The sequence below is a fragment of the Schistocerca gregaria genome, chromosome 8 (genome assembly GCF_023897955.1).
Source record: "Schistocerca gregaria isolate iqSchGreg1 chromosome 8, iqSchGreg1.2, whole genome shotgun sequence".
Taxonomy (NCBI): domain Eukaryota; kingdom Metazoa; phylum Arthropoda; class Insecta; order Orthoptera; family Acrididae; genus Schistocerca; species Schistocerca gregaria.
In genome coordinates this window covers 187498250-187518632 of record NC_064927.1, presented here as the reverse complement: position 1 = coordinate 187518632, position 20383 = coordinate 187498250, and the positions used below count along the sequence as shown (strand labels likewise).

At 47.1% G+C, this 20383-nt stretch overlaps 1 pseudogene; it reads right to left on the bottom strand.

The window, feature by feature from the left end:
• Positions 1–19414: 19414 nt before the first annotated feature.
• Positions 19415–19532, bottom strand: LOC126285627 (5S ribosomal RNA; annotated as a pseudogene).
• Positions 19533–20383: the final 851 nt, after the last annotated feature.

Below are 20383 nucleotides of genomic sequence, written 5' to 3'. Positions count from 1 at the left end.
TGACAAGGGGAAGTCCTCAGACACGGCCAACCGATTCGGTTCAAATTTGGCAAGTCGCTTGTGTACAACCTAAAACGAAGGACTCTAAGATGTTTTAACTCAACATCCTCCCGTTTTTGAGAAACCCATCCCTAAAGATTATGACGAGCAATCGACCCAAAATTGGCGGGATCGATAGATAATTGTAAACATAGCACATTTCTCAGTTGGTATGGGGGTCCACAAATGCATACTTATCCAGAAATCGAGGAAACAACGTTTTACAAATGCCGCTTATTTACCCACATGGTAAACTCTTTTCGGGGGTTGGGGGGGGGGGGGGGGGCGCAGATAGCGCAGAGCTGGCATAGCTCACCGCGAGCGGGGCACGTCGTCGGCCGTGTGTCGCTGTTGCTTGTGAGTACAACATAGCCATCCAGCTATGGAAGGCCAGACTAGGAAGTCTACGCTAAAATTTCCGTTCCTGTTCGGATACGACAGGCCGAAAGTTTATGAGACCGACGACTGGTTGTTCGAAAAGATAGGTTTACAAGATGATGACGTTCACGGATTGGCATATGATTTCCTTGGTAATGCAGTGTATGTTAAAGTGCGAGACGTTGAAACTTGTACAAGGATTATGACACAAACAGGCTGTTTCGCGAACTTTCTTCATTCCAGTGGTGAATCTAGTTCAAATGCGATCAGCTACGCTCGTTTAGATTTGCGATATGTGCGCTTATTAAACCTCCCATTTCAACTGAAGTTCGATCTCATCAAAGAAGCGTTAACGCCTTATGGAACGGTTTTGCAGGTTATTGGTGAGAAATGGACGGGCAATAAACATTTCAATGTTGACAATAGTGTGCGAAATGTTAGAACTGATCTTCATAAGCATATCTCGCCGTATATTATGGTTCAAGGCTTCAGAGCCTTAGTTGTTTATGATGGCCAACCAAGGACCTACGCAGTGTGCGGATCCACGGAGACAACCTGTCTCCATGTCAAATTTTTACGAAGGGAAAACCAGGCAGTCACCTCCGCAGGCGAAGTGCGACATCAACGAAACTGTAGTATGCGGAGACTTTTTCAGCCTCATTACAGGAAACCAGGAATGGAAAGGACCCTGACATATCACATCAGGGAGAAAATGAAGGAAATCAGGTTTAAGCTGCACGTAGCGTACAACTAACAGAGTTCAACGGTTAAACTGCTAAACTTTTCGAATCAGGCCCCTCCAGGAGAGACTAATTCCCAGACCTTGGACTGTAGCAATACACATGACAAAGAAATTACTATGCCTGTTACACATCCAGAGACACCACTAAGTTGCAATCCCGATGTTGTTCCAGTGTCATCAGTAGGTAGTGACATGCTAGTTGACGAGGACTCAAACCCAAAAGACCCAACAGTCAGCGACCGGTCTGATCACCCAGTATTAAGTAATAAAAATTCAAAAAAAAAGTCGTCTAAACAAACGAAACGGCCCTCTACAATACCAAGTCAGGAAGTGACACAGGAAACCAACACACACAGGGGAAATCCTTAAGAAATCTCAGACAGGGGAAACGGCGGTGGCTGATGCAATGAGGGTAATGGCTCCCATTCGAAATGAGGACGTTGTGATGCAGTTAGGCAGTCACATGAATACAACCGTGAAAGCATCTTCCGGTTGCGAACACGCTTTGGTCGGAAGATACGGAGCAGAAGTAAACAGTTTTATGCAAACTGATAAGCTGCCTACAGTTAATGTCTCTCGGATAATTTCAGCGGTAAAGTTACAATGTTTGAAAGATTATCTTGATGCCGCTGACATAGATGTTGCGATGTTACAAGAGGTTGTAACATCTAGAGAAGCGGACATAACTGGTTATGAAGCCATCATCAACATCGAAAATGAAGGAGGAACAGCGGTTTTATTCAAAGAGGGGTATTGCGTGTCTAGCGCAAGCGGTTTTAGAGACTGGTCGGGGTAAACTGCTCAACTTCATGACTCCATTTTAAGTAACGTATATGTACCATCTGGGACTAATGAAAGACGACACAGAAGTAACTTTTATCGGAATGGGGTAGTTGAACTGTTAAAGAACGCTGGGGCCGCCGTCATGCTTGCCGGAAGTTTTAAGTGTGTGTGGCGCCGTGACGATCAGACGCCCAATTTTAACACTTGTTGCGAGCTACAAACATTGGTGGCTGATATAGAACTGTAACGCACGTGGACTTACTTGAATCCCCACCATACCGGATACACTTACGTCAGTAGCACGTTAGATAGAATCTATGTTACCAAAGAATTCATGCTCAATATTGATGACTGTGATATATGGCCTATAAACTTCTCAGACCATCGTTTCATACAATATTTCATTCACCTATTTCCGACAAACAACTTTTCGTGGCCTTGGTGTATATCACCTTAACGTCTCACTATTGCAGGATATTGAACTTAAGTAACAGATTAAACAGACTTGGCAAAAATGCTTACGCTCCCAAACGAGATATCGGGAGCGGATCATTTGGTGGACCGAATAAGCAAAACCCGTACCTCGAAATGTATTATACAGTATGCAAACGCCCAAGCATATTGGCGAAAACAAACTGCGAAATATTACTTCTCTTGTTTGCGAGACCTTTATCAACAACCAGATGGCCTTTTAGCTAACATAATCAAACTGAAAGGCTTTAGCCGGCCGCTGTGGCTGAGCGGTTCTAGGCACTTCAGTTTGGAACGTCGCTGCTCCTACGGTCGCAGGCATGGTTGTGTGTGATGTCCTTAGGTTAGTTATATGTAATTAGTTCTGAGTTCTAGGGTACTGATGACCTGAGATGTTAAGTCCCATAGTGCTTAGAGCCATTTGAACCATTTTGAAACGCTTTAAGTCGAAAATAACAGCCCTAGCCCGGCTCCGTCTGGACGGGGAGCGTACGCGAGGTCGAGGCAAGGAGTATCTTATGCAGGTACGTACGTCGTTATACCGTGTGATAAGGGAGACACGTAAGAGGGGAAAAAGAGAATAATAGCCGCACTGGCGGACGATGACGGAGGAGAGTATACTACTCATACCGCCATAAAACAAAATTTAGCGAAGTATTATAGGGATCTCTATGCTGGAACGGAAATAGATAGACTGGACGGTGAAGAACTTTTATCAAAATGTTACGAAGGGAATAAATGAGGAGGATAATGCACGTCTAATCGAACATATAACTCAGGAAGAAATTAAAAACAATAATTAACGACGCTCCGAGGACCAAGTCAGCAGGTCCCTATGGGCTCCCAGTCGAATTTTATGTACGCATGTGGGATGTAATAGGGAATGAGCTCTCAGATATGTACGTACAATGGATTGTTAACTAACCAGGTGTTCCCTCCTATATTTACGGAGTGAATGATTGTACTCATTCCTAAAAAACCAGACAGCAAGAGACTTCACGATTTAAGACCACCCATCTTACTCAACGCTGACTTTACAATTTTTACTCGTCTCCTGAATAGAAGGATGGAATCATTCCTGCAAAATGTCATAGGTCCTTACCAAACGAGTGCAATAAATGGAAGATCAATGCTAGACACCTTATGTGAGTATAGGGACGTCACAAACCTGACTTGGTTAAGTGACAATAGTCTTTCCTTATTGTTTTAAGTTTTTGATAAAGCCTTCGATAGTATCAATCATGGCTTCTTATTCAGCACTATGCAGAAAATGGGTTTCAATGACCACTTTATAACCGTCATACGTAAATGTTTCAGTGGTGTTTTTTAAAGGATTAAAATCAGAGGACAACTGACTCGAACATTTCTAGTGCAACAATCAGTACACCAAGGTTCAAATGGCTCTGAGCACTATGGGACTTAATTTCTGAGGTCATCAGTCCCCTAGAACTTAGAACTACTTAAACCTAACTAACCTAAGAACATCACACACATCCATGTCCGAGGCAGGATTCGAACCTGCGACCGTAGCGGTCTCCCGGTTCCAGACTGCAGCGCCTAGAACCGCACGGCCAGTTCAGCCGGCTAAAAAAAAAATTAAAAAATGCAATGGTCTGCGCGTAAAAAAAATAGTGCAGAAATAACTAGCTGGGACGCGCAGAACCCATGTTCGAATCTCGAGGAAACTGTACGGTTTTCATTTTTTTAAACTGTAGTTTTGGGTATCAGAATTCGTAGGGATAGGAGGGTTAATAAGTTACGCAACTCAACACGGAATAATAATAGTAATAAGGTAGACAAACTAATTTCCCAAACGACGTGAATTAATACAGAATTAAACATTTACGCCTTGTCGCCGATAGCGCAACAGCCAAGGTAACGGAGTGTAAGGTGAAACTTCCTGGCAGATTAAAACTGTGTGCCCGACCGAGACTCGAACTCGGGACCTTTGCCTTTCGCGGGCAAGTGCTCTACCAACTGAGCTACCGAAGCACGACTCACGTCCGGTACTCACAGCTTTACTTCTGCCAGTATCCGTCTCCTACCTTCCAAACTTTACAGAAGCTCTTCTGCGAGCCTTGCAGAACTAGCACTCCTGAAAGAAAGGATACTGCGGAGACATGGCTTAGCCACAGCCTGGGGGATGTTTCCAGAATGAGATTTTCACTCTGCAGCGGAGTGTGCGCTGATATGAAACTTCCTGGCAGATTAAAACTGTGTGCCCGACCGAGACTCGAACTCGGGACCTTTGCCTTTCGCGGGCAAGTGCTCTACCAACTGAGCTACCGAAGCACGACTCACGTCCGGTACTCACAGCTTTACTTCTGCCAGTATCCGTCTCCTACCTTCCAAACTTTACAGAAGCTCTTCTGCGAGCCTTGCAGAACTAGCACTCCTGAAAGAAAGGATACTGCGGAGACATGGCTTAGCCACAGCCTGGGGGATGTTTCCAGAATGAGATTTTCACTCTGCAGCGGAGTGTGCGCTGATATGAAACTTCCTGGCAGATTAAAACTGTGTGCCCGACCGAGACTCGAACTCGGGACCTTTGCCTTTCGCGGGCAAGTGCTCTACCAACTGAGCTACCGAAGCACGACTCACGTCCGGTACTCACAGCTTTACTTCTGCCAGTATCCGTCTCCTACCTTCCAAACTTTACAGAAGCTCTTCTGCGAGCCTTGCAGAACTAGCACTCCTGAAAGAAAGGATACTGCGGAGACATGGCTTAGCCACAGCCTGGGGGATGTTTCCAGAATGAGATTTTCACTCTGCAGCGGAGTGTGCGCTGATATGAAACTTCCTGGCAGATTAAAACTGTGTGCCCGACCGAGACTCGAACTCGGGACCTTTGCCTTTCGCGGGCAAGTGCTCTACCAACTGAGCTACCGAAGCACGACTCACGTCCGGTACTCACAGCTTTACTTCTGCCAGTATCCGTCTCCTACCTTCCAAACTTTACAGAAGCTCTTCTGCGAGCCTTGCAGAACTAGCACTCCTGAAAGAAAGGATACTGCGGAGACATGGCTTAGCCACAGCCTGGGGGATGTTTCCAGAATGAGATTTTCACTCTGCAGCGGAGTGTGCGCTGATATGAAACTTCCTGGCAGATTAAAACTGTGTGCCCGACCGAGACTCGAACTCGGGACCTTTGCCTTTCGCGGGCAAGTGCTCTACCAACTGAGCTACCGAAGCACGACTCACGTCCGGTACTCACAGCTTTACTTCTGCCAGTATCCGTCTCCTACCTTCCAAACTTTACAGAAGCTCTTCTGCGAGCCTTGCAGAACTAGCACTCCTGAAAGAAAGGATACTGCGGAGACATGGCTTAGCCACAGCCTGGGGGATGTTTCCAGAATGAGATTTTCACTCTGCAGCGGAGTGTGCGCTGATATGAAACTTCCTGGCAGATTAAAACTGTGTGCCCGACCGAGACTCGAACTCGGGACCTTTGCCTTTCGCGGGCAAGTGCTCTACCAACTGAGCTACCGAAGCACGACTCACGTCCGGTACTCACAGCTTTACTTCTGCCAGTATCCGTCTCCTACCTTCCAAACTTTACAGAAGCTCTTCTGCGAGCCTTGCAGAACTAGCACTCCTGAAAGAAAGGATACTGCGGAGACATGGCTTAGCCACAGCCTGGGGGATGTTTCCAGAATGAGATTTTCACTCTGCAGCGGAGTGTGCGCTGATATGAAACTTCCTGGCAGATTAAAACTGTGTGCCCGACCGAGACTCGAACTCGGGACCTTTGCCTTTCGCGGGCAAGTGCTCTACCAACTGAGCTACCGAAGCACGACTCACGTCCGGTACTCACAGCTTTACTTCTGCCAGTATCCGTCTCCTACCTTCCAAACTTTACAGAAGCTCTTCTGCGAGCCTTGCAGAACTAGCACTCCTGAAAGAAAGGATACTGCGGAGACATGGCTTAGCCACAGCCTGGGGGATGTTTCCAGAATGAGATTTTCACTCTGCAGCGGAGTGTGCGCTGATATGAAACTTCCTGGCAGATTAAAACTGTGTGCCCGACCGAGACTCGAACTCGGGACCTTTGCCTTTCGCGGGCAAGTGCTCTACCAACTGAGCTACCGAAGCACGACTCACGTCCGGTACTCACAGCTTTACTTCTGCCAGTATCCGTCTCCTACCTTCCAAACTTTACAGAAGCTCTTCTGCGAGCCTTGCAGAACTAGCACTCCTGAAAGAAAGGATACTGCGGAGACATGGCTTAGCCACAGCCTGGGGGATGTTTCCAGAATGAGATTTTCACTCTGCAGCGGAGTGTGCGCTGATATGAAACTTCCTGGCAGATTAAAACTGTGTGCCCGACCGAGACTCGAACTCGGGACCTTTGCCTTTCGCGGGCAAGTGCTCTACCAACTGAGCTACCGAAGCACGACTCACGTCCGGTACTCACAGCTTTACTTCTGCCAGTATCCGTCTCCTACCTTCCAAACTTTACAGAAGCTCTTCTGCGAGCCTTGCAGAACTAGCACTCCTGAAAGAAAGGATACTGCGGAGACATGGCTTAGCCACAGCCTGGGGGATGTTTCCAGAATGAGATTTTCACTCTGCAGCGGAGTGTGCGCTGATATGAAACTTCCTGGCAGATTAAAACTGTGTGCCCGACCGAGACTCGAACTCGGGACCTTTGCCTTTCGCGGGCAAGTGCTCTACCAACTGAGCTACCGAAGCACGACTCACGTCCGGTACTCACAGCTTTACTTCTGCCAGTATCCGTCTCCTACCTTCCAAACTTTACAGAAGCTCTTCTGCGAGCCTTGCAGAACTAGCACTCCTGAAAGAAAGGATACTGCGGAGACATGGCTTAGCCACAGCCTGGGGGATGTTTCCAGAATGAGATTTTCACTCTGCAGCGGAGTGTGCGCTGATATGAAACTTCCTGGCAGATTAAAACTGTGTGCCCGACCGAGACTCGAACTCGGGACCTTTGCCTTTCGCGGGCAAGTGCTCTACCAACTGAGCTACCGAAGCACGACTCACGTCCGGTACTCACAGCTTTACTTCTGCCAGTATCCGTCTCCTACCTTCCAAACTTTACAGAAGCTCTTCTGCGAGCCTTGCAGAACTAGCACTCCTGAAAGAAAGGATACTGCGGAGACATGGCTTAGCCACAGCCTGGGGGATGTTTCCAGAATGAGATTTTCACTCTGCAGCGGAGTGTGCGCTGATATGAAACTTCCTGGCAGATTAAAACTGTGTGCCCGACCGAGACTCGAACTCGGGACCTTTGCCTTTCGCGGGCAAGTGCTCTACCAACTGAGCTACCGAAGCACGACTCACGTCCGGTACTCACAGCTTTACTTCTGCCAGTATCCGTCTCCTACCTTCCAAACTTTACAGAAGCTCTTCTGCGAGCCTTGCAGAACTAGCACTCCTGAAAGAAAGGATACTGCGGAGACATGGCTTAGCCACAGCCTGGGGGATGTTTCCAGAATGAGATTTTCACTCTGCAGCGGAGTGTGCGCTGATATGAAACTTCCTGGCAGATTAAAACTGTGTGCCCGACCGAGACTCGAACTCGGGACCTTTGCCTTTCGCGGGCAAGTGCTCTACCAGTCTCCGCAGTATCCTTTCTTTCAGGAGTGCTAGTTCTGCAAGGCTCGCAGAAGAGCTTCTGTAAAGTTTGGAAGGTAGGAGACGGATACTGGCAGAAGTAAAGCTGTGAGTACCGGACGTGAGTCGTGCTTCGGTAGCTCAGTTGGTAGAGCACTTGCCCGCGAAAGGCAAAGGTCCCGAGTTCGAGTCTCGGTCGGGCACACAGTTTTAATCTGCCAGGAAGTTTCATATCAGCGCACACTCCGCTGCAGAGTGACAATCTCATTCTGGAAACATCCCCCAGGCTGTGGCTAAGCCATGTCTCCGCAGTATCCTTTCTTTCAGGAGTGCTAGTTCTGCAAGGCTCGCAGAAGAGCTTCTGTAAAGTTTGGAAGGTAGGAGACGGATACTGGCAGAAGTAAAGCTGTGAGTACCGGACGTGAGTCGTGCTTCGGTAGCTCAGTTGGTAGAGCACTTGCCCGCGAAAGGCAAAGGTCCCGAGTTCGAGTCTCGGTCGGGCACACAGTTTTAATCTGCCAGGAAGTTTCATATCAGCGCACACTCCGCTGCAGAGTGAAAATCTCATTCTGGAAACATCCCCCAGGCTGTGGCTAAGCCATGTCTCCGCAGTATCCTTTCTTTCAGGAGTGCTAGTTCTGCAAGGCTCGCAGAAGAGCTTCTGTAAAGTTTGGAAGGTAGGAGACGGATACTGGCAGAAGTAAAGCTGTGAGTACCGGACGTGAGTCGTGCTTCGGTAGCTCAGTTGGTAGAGCACTTGCCCGCGAAAGGCAAAGGTCCCGAGTTCGAGTCTCGGTCGGGCACACAGTTTTAATCTGCCAGGAAGTTTCATATCAGCGCACACTCCGCTGCAGAGTGAAAATCTCATTCTGGAAACATCCCCCAGGCTGTGGCTAAGCCATGTCTCCGCAGTATCCTTTCTTTCAGGAGTGCTAGTTCTGCAAGGCTCGCAGAAGAGCTTCTGTAAAGTTTGGAAGGTAGGAGACGGATACTGGCAGAAGTAAAGCTGTGAGTACCGGACGTGAGTCGTGCTTCGGTAGCTCAGTTGGTAGAGCACTTGCCCGCGAAAGGCAAAGGTCCCGAGTTCGAGTCTCGGTCGGGCACACAGTTTTAATCTGCCAGGAAGTTTCATATCAGCGCACACTCCGCTGCAGAGTGAAAATCTCATTCTGGAAACATCCCCCAGGCTGTGGCTAAGCCATGTCTCCGCAGTATCCTTTCTTTCAGGAGTGCTAGTTCTGCAAGGCTCGCAGAAGAGCTTCTGTAAAGTTTGGAAGGTAGGAGACGGATACTGGCAGAAGTAAAGCTGTGAGTACCGGACGTGAGTCGTGCTTCGGTAGCTCAGTTGGTAGAGCACTTGCCCGCGAAAGGCAAAGGTCCCGAGTTCGAGTCTCGGTCGGGCACACAGTTTTAATCTGCCAGGAAGTTTCATATCAGCGCACACTCCGCTGCAGAGTGAAAATCTCATTCTGGAAACATCCCCCAGGCTGTGGCTAAGCCATGTCTCCGCAGTATCCTTTCTTTCAGGAGTGCTAGTTCTGCAAGGCTCGCAGAAGAGCTTCTGTAAAGTTTGGAAGGTAGGAGACGGATACTGGCAGAAGTAAAGCTGTGAGTACCGGACGTGAGTCGTGCTTCGGTAGCTCAGTTGGTAGAGCACTTGCCCGCGAAAGGCAAAGGTCCCGAGTTCGAGTCTCGGTCGGGCACACAGTTTTAATCTGCCAGGAAGTTTCATATCAGCGCACACTCCGCTGCAGAGTGAAAATCTCATTCTGGAAACATCCCCCAGGCTGTGGCTAAGCCATGTCTCCGCAGTATCCTTTCTTTCAGGAGTGCTAGTTCTGCAAGGCTCGCAGAAGAGCTTCTGTAAAGTTTGGAAGGTAGGAGACGGATACTGGCAGAAGTAAAGCTGTGAGTACCGGACGTGAGTCGTGCTTCGGTAGCTCAGTTGGTAGAGCACTTGCCCGCGAAAGGCAAAGGTCCCGAGTTCGAGTCTCGGTCGGGCACACAGTTTTAATCTGCCAGGAAGTTTCATATCAGCGCACACTCCGCTGCAGAGTGAAAATCTCATTCTGGAAACATCCCCCAGGCTGTGGCTAAGCCATGTCTCCGCAGTATCCTTTCTTTCAGGAGTGCTAGTTCTGCAAGGCTCGCAGAAGAGCTTCTGTAAAGTTTGGAAGGTAGGAGACGGATACTGGCAGAAGTAAAGCTGTGAGTACCGGACGTGAGTCGTGCTTCGGTAGCTCAGTTGGTAGAGCACTTGCCCGCGAAAGGCAAAGGTCCCGAGTTCGAGTCTCGGTCGGGCACACAGTTTTAATCTGCCAGGAAGTTTCATATCAGCGCACACTCCGCTGCAGAGTGAAAATCTCATTCTGGAAACATCCCCCAGGCTGTGGCTAAGCCATGTCTCCGCAGTATCCTTTCTTTCAGGAGTGCTAGTTCTGCAAGGCTCGCAGAAGAGCTTCTGTAAAGTTTGGAAGGTAGGAGACGGATACTGGCAGAAGTAAAGCTGTGAGTACCGGACGTGAGTCGTGCTTCGGTAGCTCAGTTGGTAGAGCACTTGCCCGCGAAAGGCAAAGGTCCCGAGTTCGAGTCTCGGTCGGGCACACAGTTTTAATCTGCCAGGAAGTTTCATATCAGCGCACACTCCGCTGCAGAGTGAAAATCTCATTCTGGAAACATCCCCCAGGCTGTGGCTAAGCCATGTCTCCGCAGTATCCTTTCTTTCAGGAGTGCTAGTTCTGCAAGGCTCGCAGAAGAGCTTCTGTAAAGTTTGGAAGGTAGGAGACGGATACTGGCAGAAGTAAAGCTGTGAGTACCGGACGTGAGTCGTGCTTCGGTAGCTCAGTTGGTAGAGCACTTGCCCGCGAAAGGCAAAGGTCCCGAGTTCGAGTCTCGGTCGGGCACACAGTTTTAATCTGCCAGGAAGTTTCATATCAGCGCACACTCCGCTGCAGAGTGAAAATCTCATTCTGGAAACATCCCCCAGGCTGTGGCTAAGCCATGTCTCCGCAGTATCCTTTCTTTCAGGAGTGCTAGTTCTGCAAGGCTCGCAGAAGAGCTTCTGTAAAGTTTGGAAGGTAGGAGACGGATACTGGCAGAAGTAAAGCTGTGAGTACCGGACGTGAGTCGTGCTTCGGTAGCTCAGTTGGTAGAGCACTTGCCCGCGAAAGGCAAAGGTCCCGAGTTCGAGTCTCGGTCGGGCACACAGTTTTAATCTGCCAGGAAGTTTCATATCAGCGCACACTCCGCTGCAGAGTGAAAATCTCATTCTGGAAACATCCCCCAGGCTGTGGCTAAGCCATGTCTCCGCAGTATCCTTTCTTTCAGGAGTGCTAGTTCTGCAAGGCTCGCAGAAGAGCTTCTGTAAAGTTTGGAAGGTAGGAGACGGATACTGGCAGAAGTAAAGCTGTGAGTACCGGACGTGAGTCGTGCTTCGGTAGCTCAGTTGGTAGAGCACTTGCCCGCGAAAGGCAAAGGTCCCGAGTTCGAGTCTCGGTCGGGCACACAGTTTTAATCTGCCAGGAAGTTTCATATCAGCGCACACTCCGCTGCAGAGTGAAAATCTCATTCTGGAAACATCCCCCAGGCTGTGGCTAAGCCATGTCTCCGCAGTATCCTTTCTTTCAGGAGTGCTAGTTCTGCAAGGCTCGCAGAAGAGCTTCTGTAAAGTTTGGAAGGTAGGAGACGGATACTGGCAGAAGTAAAGCTGTGAGTACCGGACGTGAGTCGTGCTTCGGTAGCTCAGTTGGTAGAGCACTTGCCCGCGAAAGGCAAAGGTCCCGAGTTCGAGTCTCGGTCGGGCACACAGTTTTAATCTGCCAGGAAGTTTCATATCAGCGCACACTCCGCTGCAGAGTGAAAATCTCATTCTGGAAACATCCCCCAGGCTGTGGCTAAGCCATGTCTCCGCAGTATCCTTTCTTTCAGGAGTGCTAGTTCTGCAAGGCTCGCAGAAGAGCTTCTGTAAAGTTTGGAAGGTAGGAGACGGATACTGGCAGAAGTAAAGCTGTGAGTACCGGACGTGAGTCGTGCTTCGGTAGCTCAGTTGGTAGAGCACTTGCCCGCGAAAGGCAAAGGTCCCGAGTTCGAGTCTCGGTCGGGCACACAGTTTTAATCTGCCAGGAAGTTTCATATCAGCGCACACTCCGCTGCAGAGTGAAAATCTCATTCTGGAAACATCCCCCAGGCTGTGGCTAAGCCATGTCTCCGCAGTATCCTTTCTTTCAGGAGTGCTAGTTCTGCAAGGCTCGCAGAAGAGCTTCTGTAAAGTTTGGAAGGTAGGAGACGGATACTGGCAGAAGTAAAGCTGTGAGTACCGGACGTGAGTCGTGCTTCGGTAGCTCAGTTGGTAGAGCACTTGCCCGCGAAAGGCAAAGGTCCCGAGTTCGAGTCTCGGTCGGGCACACAGTTTTAATCTGCCAGGAAGTTTCATATCAGCGCACACTCCGCTGCAGAGTGAAAATCTCATTCTGGAAACATCCCCCAGGCTGTGGCTAAGCCATGTCTCCGCAGTATCCTTTCTTTCAGGAGTGCTAGTTCTGCAAGGCTCGCAGAAGAGCTTCTGTAAAGTTTGGAAGGTAGGAGACGGATACTGGCAGAAGTAAAGCTGTGAGTACCGGACGTGAGTCGTGCTTCGGTAGCTCAGTTGGTAGAGCACTTGCCCGCGAAAGGCAAAGGTCCCGAGTTCGAGTCTCGGTCGGGCACACAGTTTTAATCTGCCAGGAAGTTTCATATCAGCGCACACTCCGCTGCAGAGTGAAAATCTCATTCTGGAAACATCCCCCAGGCTGTGGCTAAGCCATGTCTCCGCAGTATCCTTTCTTTCAGGAGTGCTAGTTCTGCAAGGCTCGCAGAAGAGCTTCTGTAAAGTTTGGAAGGTAGGAGACGGATACTGGCAGAAGTAAAGCTGTGAGTACCGGACGTGAGTCGTGCTTCGGTAGCTCAGTTGGTAGAGCACTTGCCCGCGAAAGGCAAAGGTCCCGAGTTCGAGTCTCGGTCGGGCACACAGTTTTAATCTGCCAGGAAGTTTCATATCAGCGCACACTCCGCTGCAGAGTGAAAATCTCATTCTGGAAACATCCCCCAGGCTGTGGCTAAGCCATGTCTCCGCAGTATCCTTTCTTTCAGGAGTGCTAGTTCTGCAAGGCTCGCAGAAGAGCTTCTGTAAAGTTTGGAAGGTAGGAGACGGATACTGGCAGAAGTAAAGCTGTGAGTACCGGACGTGAGTCGTGCTTCGGTAGCTCAGTTGGTAGAGCACTTGCCCGCGAAAGGCAAAGGTCCCGAGTTCGAGTCTCGGTCGGGCACACAGTTTTAATCTGCCAGGAAGTTTCATATCAGCGCACACTCCGCTGCAGAGTGAAAATCTCATTCTGGAAACATCCCCCAGGCTGTGGCTAAGCCATGTCTCCGCAGTATCCTTTCTTTCAGGAGTGCTAGTTCTGCAAGGCTCGCAGAAGAGCTTCTGTAAAGTTTGGAAGGTAGGAGACGGATACTGGCAGAAGTAAAGCTGTGAGTACCGGACGTGAGTCGTGCTTCGGTAGCTCAGTTGGTAGAGCACTTGCCCGCGAAAGGCAAAGGTCCCGAGTTCGAGTCTCGGTCGGGCACACAGTTTTAATCTGCCAGGAAGTTTCATATCAGCGCACACTCCGCTGCAGAGTGAAAATCTCATTCTGGAAACATCCCCCAGGCTGTGGCTAAGCCATGTCTCCGCAGTATCCTTTCTTTCAGGAGTGCTAGTTCTGCAAGGCTCGCAGAAGAGCTTCTGTAAAGTTTGGAAGGTAGGAGACGGATACTGGCAGAAGTAAAGCTGTGAGTACCGGACGTGAGTCGTGCTTCGGTAGCTCAGTTGGTAGAGCACTTGCCCGCGAAAGGCAAAGGTCCCGAGTTCGAGTCTCGGTCGGGCACACAGTTTTAATCTGCCAGGAAGTTTCATATCAGCGCACACTCCGCTGCAGAGTGAAAATCTCATTCTGGGAGTGTAAGGTGTCAGACAAATCCAAGACCTTCCATGTAAACCTTGATATGATAGCAAATCCGGCAGTATGCCACATAGCTCCGAATAGATCCTGACATTAAATTAACCAAAGTAATACGATCAATGAGTAGCAAATGGAATACCACATACTAACACAAGAACGCCTAAATGCATGTCATACCTTACCACCGTGAAACAGACGCGGTTCCGAGGGTAGAAACGAGAACAGAAGCTGAGAGCAGAGTTGTGTAAGCGAGAAGGCCCTACGATAAGGGACGGACACCCACGTCGCCAGACGACCGTCAAGATCACAACCAGCCCATGTTAAAAGATAGAGCCCCCCAGCCCATGTTAAAAGATAGAGCCCTCCAGAAGAACAGTATAGATCTTACGATAACACTAAAAGGGCCACACCAGCTGCAAGTTTTAGCGTGAGAATTTTTCGCGTCTCTCTTACGTTGCAAACGTTAAAAACATTGCCTTGCCACAAAAAGTATAACGTTTCTCATTGGATAGACAGAATTTTTGTAGGCGGAGCTTAAAGTTAACATTGAGACGCTGATTGGTCAGTTGAAAACACAGCCAGATAGCTTTTTTTAAAACCAACTTCGGAAAATTGTAGTAAGGAGGAGTTAGGAGGGAGCTGCTTCCAAGATGGCGAGGTGTGGAGCTGCGCCGCCCGCCGCCCCCTGACGCTGCCTAAACACCGCCAAGGTAATGAACGCACGCGATGCCACATAACAGCGCATAACGCTTCATCAGAACTGCAGAAGTCTCATCTGTTACATCCCTTTTTACGTATTACTTACTAGTGTCGATCGTCAGTTAAAGCTCATGGTATTCACATTTGCTTCTTGAAGCTCAAATCTGAAACGCGATGATTTTTCTGTTATATAATTACTGAGAAGCCACATCAGCCACTGTAACTTATGACAAGTTAAATAAGTAATTAAAGATAAGTGAGGGACACTGTAGATCATTTGGATAGTTTTCTCTTTTATGAAACTAAACTTAAACCTAGGTTATAGCTGTTATATGGCATAGGTCATCCTTCGATCCACTGTAGAACTTGGAAACCCATTCACGGAATATTCGTTCACATTTTTGTTGAACGCAGTTGGCCTTTATAACCTTGTATTAAAATATTTACTTTTGTCAATAGTGAAATTTATAAACAATGTTTAGTAAGTAGAATAAAATTTCCAATGGTAAACTTAACTGCTTTTTCGACGTTATTTTACCAGCTAACTAAAAATAGGAAAGCCTTGAACCCCTTCCACTAAATTTAGTTAGTATTAAGATTCTTTTACAGGGAGTGCAGTGGAGCTGACGCTGAAATCATTAAGTATTTGGTTATATCATCGCTAGTCTCACTGAACTCTTCTGAACTCTACATGTCATGTGTGGTCTGGCGTCTCCTTACCAGCAACAGGTCCCAGGTTCAAACTAGTCAATTCCCTAAAAAACACGCTCTGAGCGTCGTTGCGCGAAAGTGGTAGGGAGACACGACTTAGAACAGATACCACGCAGAATGTTAGAGGGGTGCGAAACGGAGAACCTGTGTTCGAATCTTGAGGAAACCTAGTGGATGTTATTCTTCTCGTTCGTATTTTTCCATGTCTCAATTGATAGAGATAGGAGGGTTAATAAGGTAAGTAAATCGATAAAGAATGATAAAAAAGTAGGCAAATAAATTTATCAAACCTATTGGGATAGCGAACAACTAAAATGTTACTCCTGGTCACTTTCCAATGGCTCTTCCAGTCACTATTACGTGTCCTCACTTTTTTTCGATCAACTGGATGGATGGTACTTGTCATATAAACTTTCGAAACAAATATACTCGCGGTACGAAGAGCATCTAATGAATGCAATCTTTCGATAGCTACACTGTTCCTTCCGTAGAGTCAGCGGGAAACAAACTTGGTTTACATTTAAAAATACGTCTTTTTCGAGAATTAATTTTGATGTGTACCACGCATACGAAAAAATCTGTGCTGAAAGTTGGTTATGAATTATGCTGTGAATAGTTATTGCTTCCGTGCGGTTTTGCAATTCCCGCTGGATGTCCAGAAGCACTCTGCAATTCTGAAGCCTCGTAATAAAGTTTTTAACGTGGCGATAGAAATAAACATCACACGGCTGGCACACAGGTATGCTGTTTGGCGGTATTACTTTTACCGTGCACGTCGGTCCAGCCCAGGAATCCAATATTAGATAAAACTTTTTATCAGCAACGTACGGTTTTAAAACATTCTCAAGAAGTATTCTGTAAATCGCATTCGTCAATTTCCCGGATTTGGAGCAAGTAACAGAAACATTTTTCAACGAGTCGGTTAAGCAACTGACATCCTCTAAAAACCGAGGATTAAATGTAACATTCGTTTCTTGTAAGCACAGGAAAACCCTAGGCAACACTTTCCCAGCGGTTGTGCGCCTTGTACGAATGTGTTAGTCTTTTTTTTTCTGCCAGCTGCGACAAGGGCTCGTTTTTCTCTCTTATGCGATAACGTGCGTCGAATGTTCAATCGATACTCGCATCCTGTTTGATGGTGCTGATCAAGTAATCACAATTAAAACTGATTACAAGTGACGCCGCTTGCGTGCTTAAAAGAGCCGCCACTTTCTGTTTATCTGCTATACTTTCTACCTCCTTGTGGGAGATGTATTTAGTGACGTGCCGTTGACGAATTTTATATTCCGATTTGAAATTCCTTGCCCAAGATAATGATGCAGCAACCGTAAAATCCTTGTTGGTCGTATATTGAAGCGCTGCACCTGCAGCCCACCCCTGAAGTATTCTCGTTCTTACATTCTCGTTACAACTACCAGACTCGTCAAATCGGTCTTATGTCCACTTGTTTATCGCCTGGTATTTGTCGTATCTTGTCCCACCTTTAACGATATCATTTTCCCACAGTTTTAGGTCCTTCTTCCTTTTCAGAGCTGTTGTTGCTCCATTCTTTTGCATTGTTTGCAGGTTTACTTTTACTTCAAGGGGTATGGCGCCGTAGTTCAGTCGTTCAGTAGCCCGTTCGTAATACTCATCGGGAACAGATGAAGCACAGACTGTTTGGGACGTGGACATTTCCAAAATGTTATGAACATTTTGCCATTCACTAGTCGTGGTATTTTCCATTGATCACATTCTGCTTCGCCTTCATGATATAGTTGTTAAGTACCAACATGAGTCATTTCGTTCGCCAGCTCCAAAAATCGCCCGACGATTACCGTTCCTATCAATCTGGAACGTCGAGAAACAGAACTGCCTGCTTCCAGTAGTGCATTTATAATACATCTGTCTTGCAACACTTTTACAAACCAAAACTCAGCGTTGGTAACTTCATGCTTGCCGTCGTCTATGACAGCCTTCCAACTATGTATTTGAGCGCTGGTCGAAGGGTATACATCCTCCATTATTCAGATTATGCAACTGAAAGATATGATACAACAAACAATAACTAGTTACTACGGCATAAACAGGAAAGCTAATTACTCAAATATACATACGATATTAGTCATATGTTATTTACGGAAGATTCATGTATTCTTTCACAAAACGTATTTCATTTATTCGGCGGATCAACGATGAAAAATTATTATATGTATCCTCGAGCTTCGCGGCAGCCTAATGACGGAAAACAACTCTTTCCCATTGACTTCTATAACGACAGACTCACTATTCGAAGTTCACCACTATGATGTGACGAACAGACAACGGGTACAACATAACTCCCCCTCGTGCATTCCGTCCCGTGCCTCGCTGTAACTACCGTGCGCGGTTGGCTATCTGTGGTCCCACGTGAAGAATTCGTAACACTCTTACCCGGAGTTTTTTCATGTGACAAGGCTTAAATGTTTAATTCTTTACTAATTCAGGTCGTTTGGGAAATTAGTTTGCCTACCTTACTACTATTATTATTACATGTTGAGATGCATACCTTATTAACCCTCCTATCCCTACGAATTCTGATACGAAAAACTACAGCCGGTCACTGTGGCCGAGTGGTTCAAGGTTCTTCAATTCGGAACCGCGGTGCTGCTACGGTCGCAGGTTCGAATCCTGTCTCGGGCGTGGATGTGTGTGATGTCCTTAGGTTAGTTAGGTTTAAGTAGTTCTGAGTCTATGGGACTGATGACCTTAGATGTTAGTACCATAGTGGTTAGAGCCATTTGAACGAAAAACTACAATTTAAAAAAACGAAAACCGTACAGTTTCCTCGAGATTCGAACAAGGGCTCCCCGCTTTTTTTTTTTTTTCGCTGCAATTGTAGGGTGCGGATGTCCCAGGACACCCGTTAAAGTTTAGTGTTGAGCCTTTGACTCAGTTTTATTATTATTATTATTATTATAGAGGGCAGCTAACGCTCTGACCGACCACGCTGAGCTTGACGCGCCTTGACCGTTGCGCTGTCGGCGCATTCCCTGAAAAGCGTTTACCATGTGAGTAAATAAGCAGCAGTTCTAAAAGTTTCTTTCCTCGATTTCAGGAAAAATATGCATCTGTGGACCCCATACCTACTGATGAAAAGTGCTTTATTTACAATTATCTATCGATCCTGCCAATTTTGAATCGATTGCTCGTCATAACCTTTAGGGGCGATTTTTCAAAAACGGGGGGAATGGGGGGGGGGGGGGGGGGGTGAGCCAAAATAACTTAAGAGTCCTTCGTTTTAGATCGTACACAAGCGACATGCCAGATTTGAGCCGAATCGGTTGGCAGTGTATGAGGCCTTGTCAGTACCACACCTACGCTTATTATTAAAAGTAAAATCGTATGCAGAATGAGATTTTCACTGTGCAGCGGAGTGTGCGCTGATATGAAACTTCCTGGCAGATTAAAACTGTGTGCCCGACCGAGACTCGAACTCGGGACCTTTGCCTTTCGCGGGCAAGTGCTCTACCATCTGAGCTACCGAAGTACGACTCACGTCCGGTACTCACAGCTTTACTTCTGCCAGTATCCGTCTCCTACCTTCCAAACTTTACAGAAGCTCTCCTGCGAACCTGCAGAACTAGCACTCCTGAAAGAAAGGATATTGCGGAGACATGGCTTAGCCACAGCCTGGCGCTGTTTATCAGGCAAAATTTGTGACTGGATTGAGGATTTCTTGGTACAGAGGACGCCTTATGTTATCCTGGATGGAAAGTCATAGATGGATGTAGAAATAACTTCGGGTGTACCCCAGGAAAATGTGTTGGTTCCTTTGATATTCATACTGCATGTAAATGACTTTACTAAAAAAAGAACTAAACCCTAATCGAACAGACCATGAAGGCCCAACGGTACCGACCGGCCGTCGTGTCATCCTCAGCCCACAGATGCGGATATAGAGGGGCACGTGGTCAGCGTACCGCTCTCCCGGCCGCATGTCGGTTTACGAGACCGGAGCCGCTACTTCTCAGTCAGGTAGCTCCTCAGTTTGCCTCATAAGGGCTGAGTGCACCCCATTTGCCAACAGCGCTCGGCAGACCGGATGGTCGCCCATCCAAGTGCTAGCCCAGCCCGACAGCGCTTAACTTCGGTAATCTGACAGGAACCAGCGTTACCACTGCGGCAAGGCCGTTGGCCTCAATGATGTTACAGGCAATATTAGTAGTAACCTCAGACTTTTCGCAGAGGATTCAGTTGTCTACAGCAGGGGTCTCCAAACTTTTTAGTCGGCGGGCAACATTGACTCCTCCACGAAGTCACAAGGACCAAGATCTACCTAGTGCGATTAAAGCACCCGTAATGTAAGGCTAAAGGAAAGATGAAATCGCAGAAATCTAAGGTTGTGGGAATAGCTAGCACTGAAACGAACTAAGATTTTTTATTTAATTACATAATTTTGATTGGTGGACGTACCTGACCGAAATTCTGGAGTATTTTATTCTGGCGAATTTCACCGACAAAAGAGTATGTCACGGCACATTCTTCACGAAAGTGCCCTGCAAAATTAACGAAATCTCAAAATCATTGTTAGCAACACTATTACTGCAAGACGTAACAGAGGTAGAGTATGTCAACGCATTGTTATTTCAAGCGGCGCTACAATAAGTTTAGTTAAGTAGTCTTGTAGCGAGTTGCAGAGCCAGAGCATATATTTGATAGTTCTGTTGCGTGATTGTGTCTATGTTGCGAGTGTCTCACGAGTTTTTTAATGTTTTATGCGCTGTACTAGTAGGTGAGATGACGAAGTGTGGGACAATTCAAAGTTTGAATTCCAAGAGACAAGGAAAATCTGAAAATCGAAATACGTATAGCATGACTTGAGTATTTTTTCACTGCATTTTTTAGTGGAACTACATTGTAATTGTATTTAATTTAACAATTAAAATACCTTAAAAATAAATTCATTGCATTTTCTTTAGGCAGACTACTCCCAAGTTTTATTAGTATTAAATAGCACAATTTTATTTTCAGGTTACAATCTTTTGTA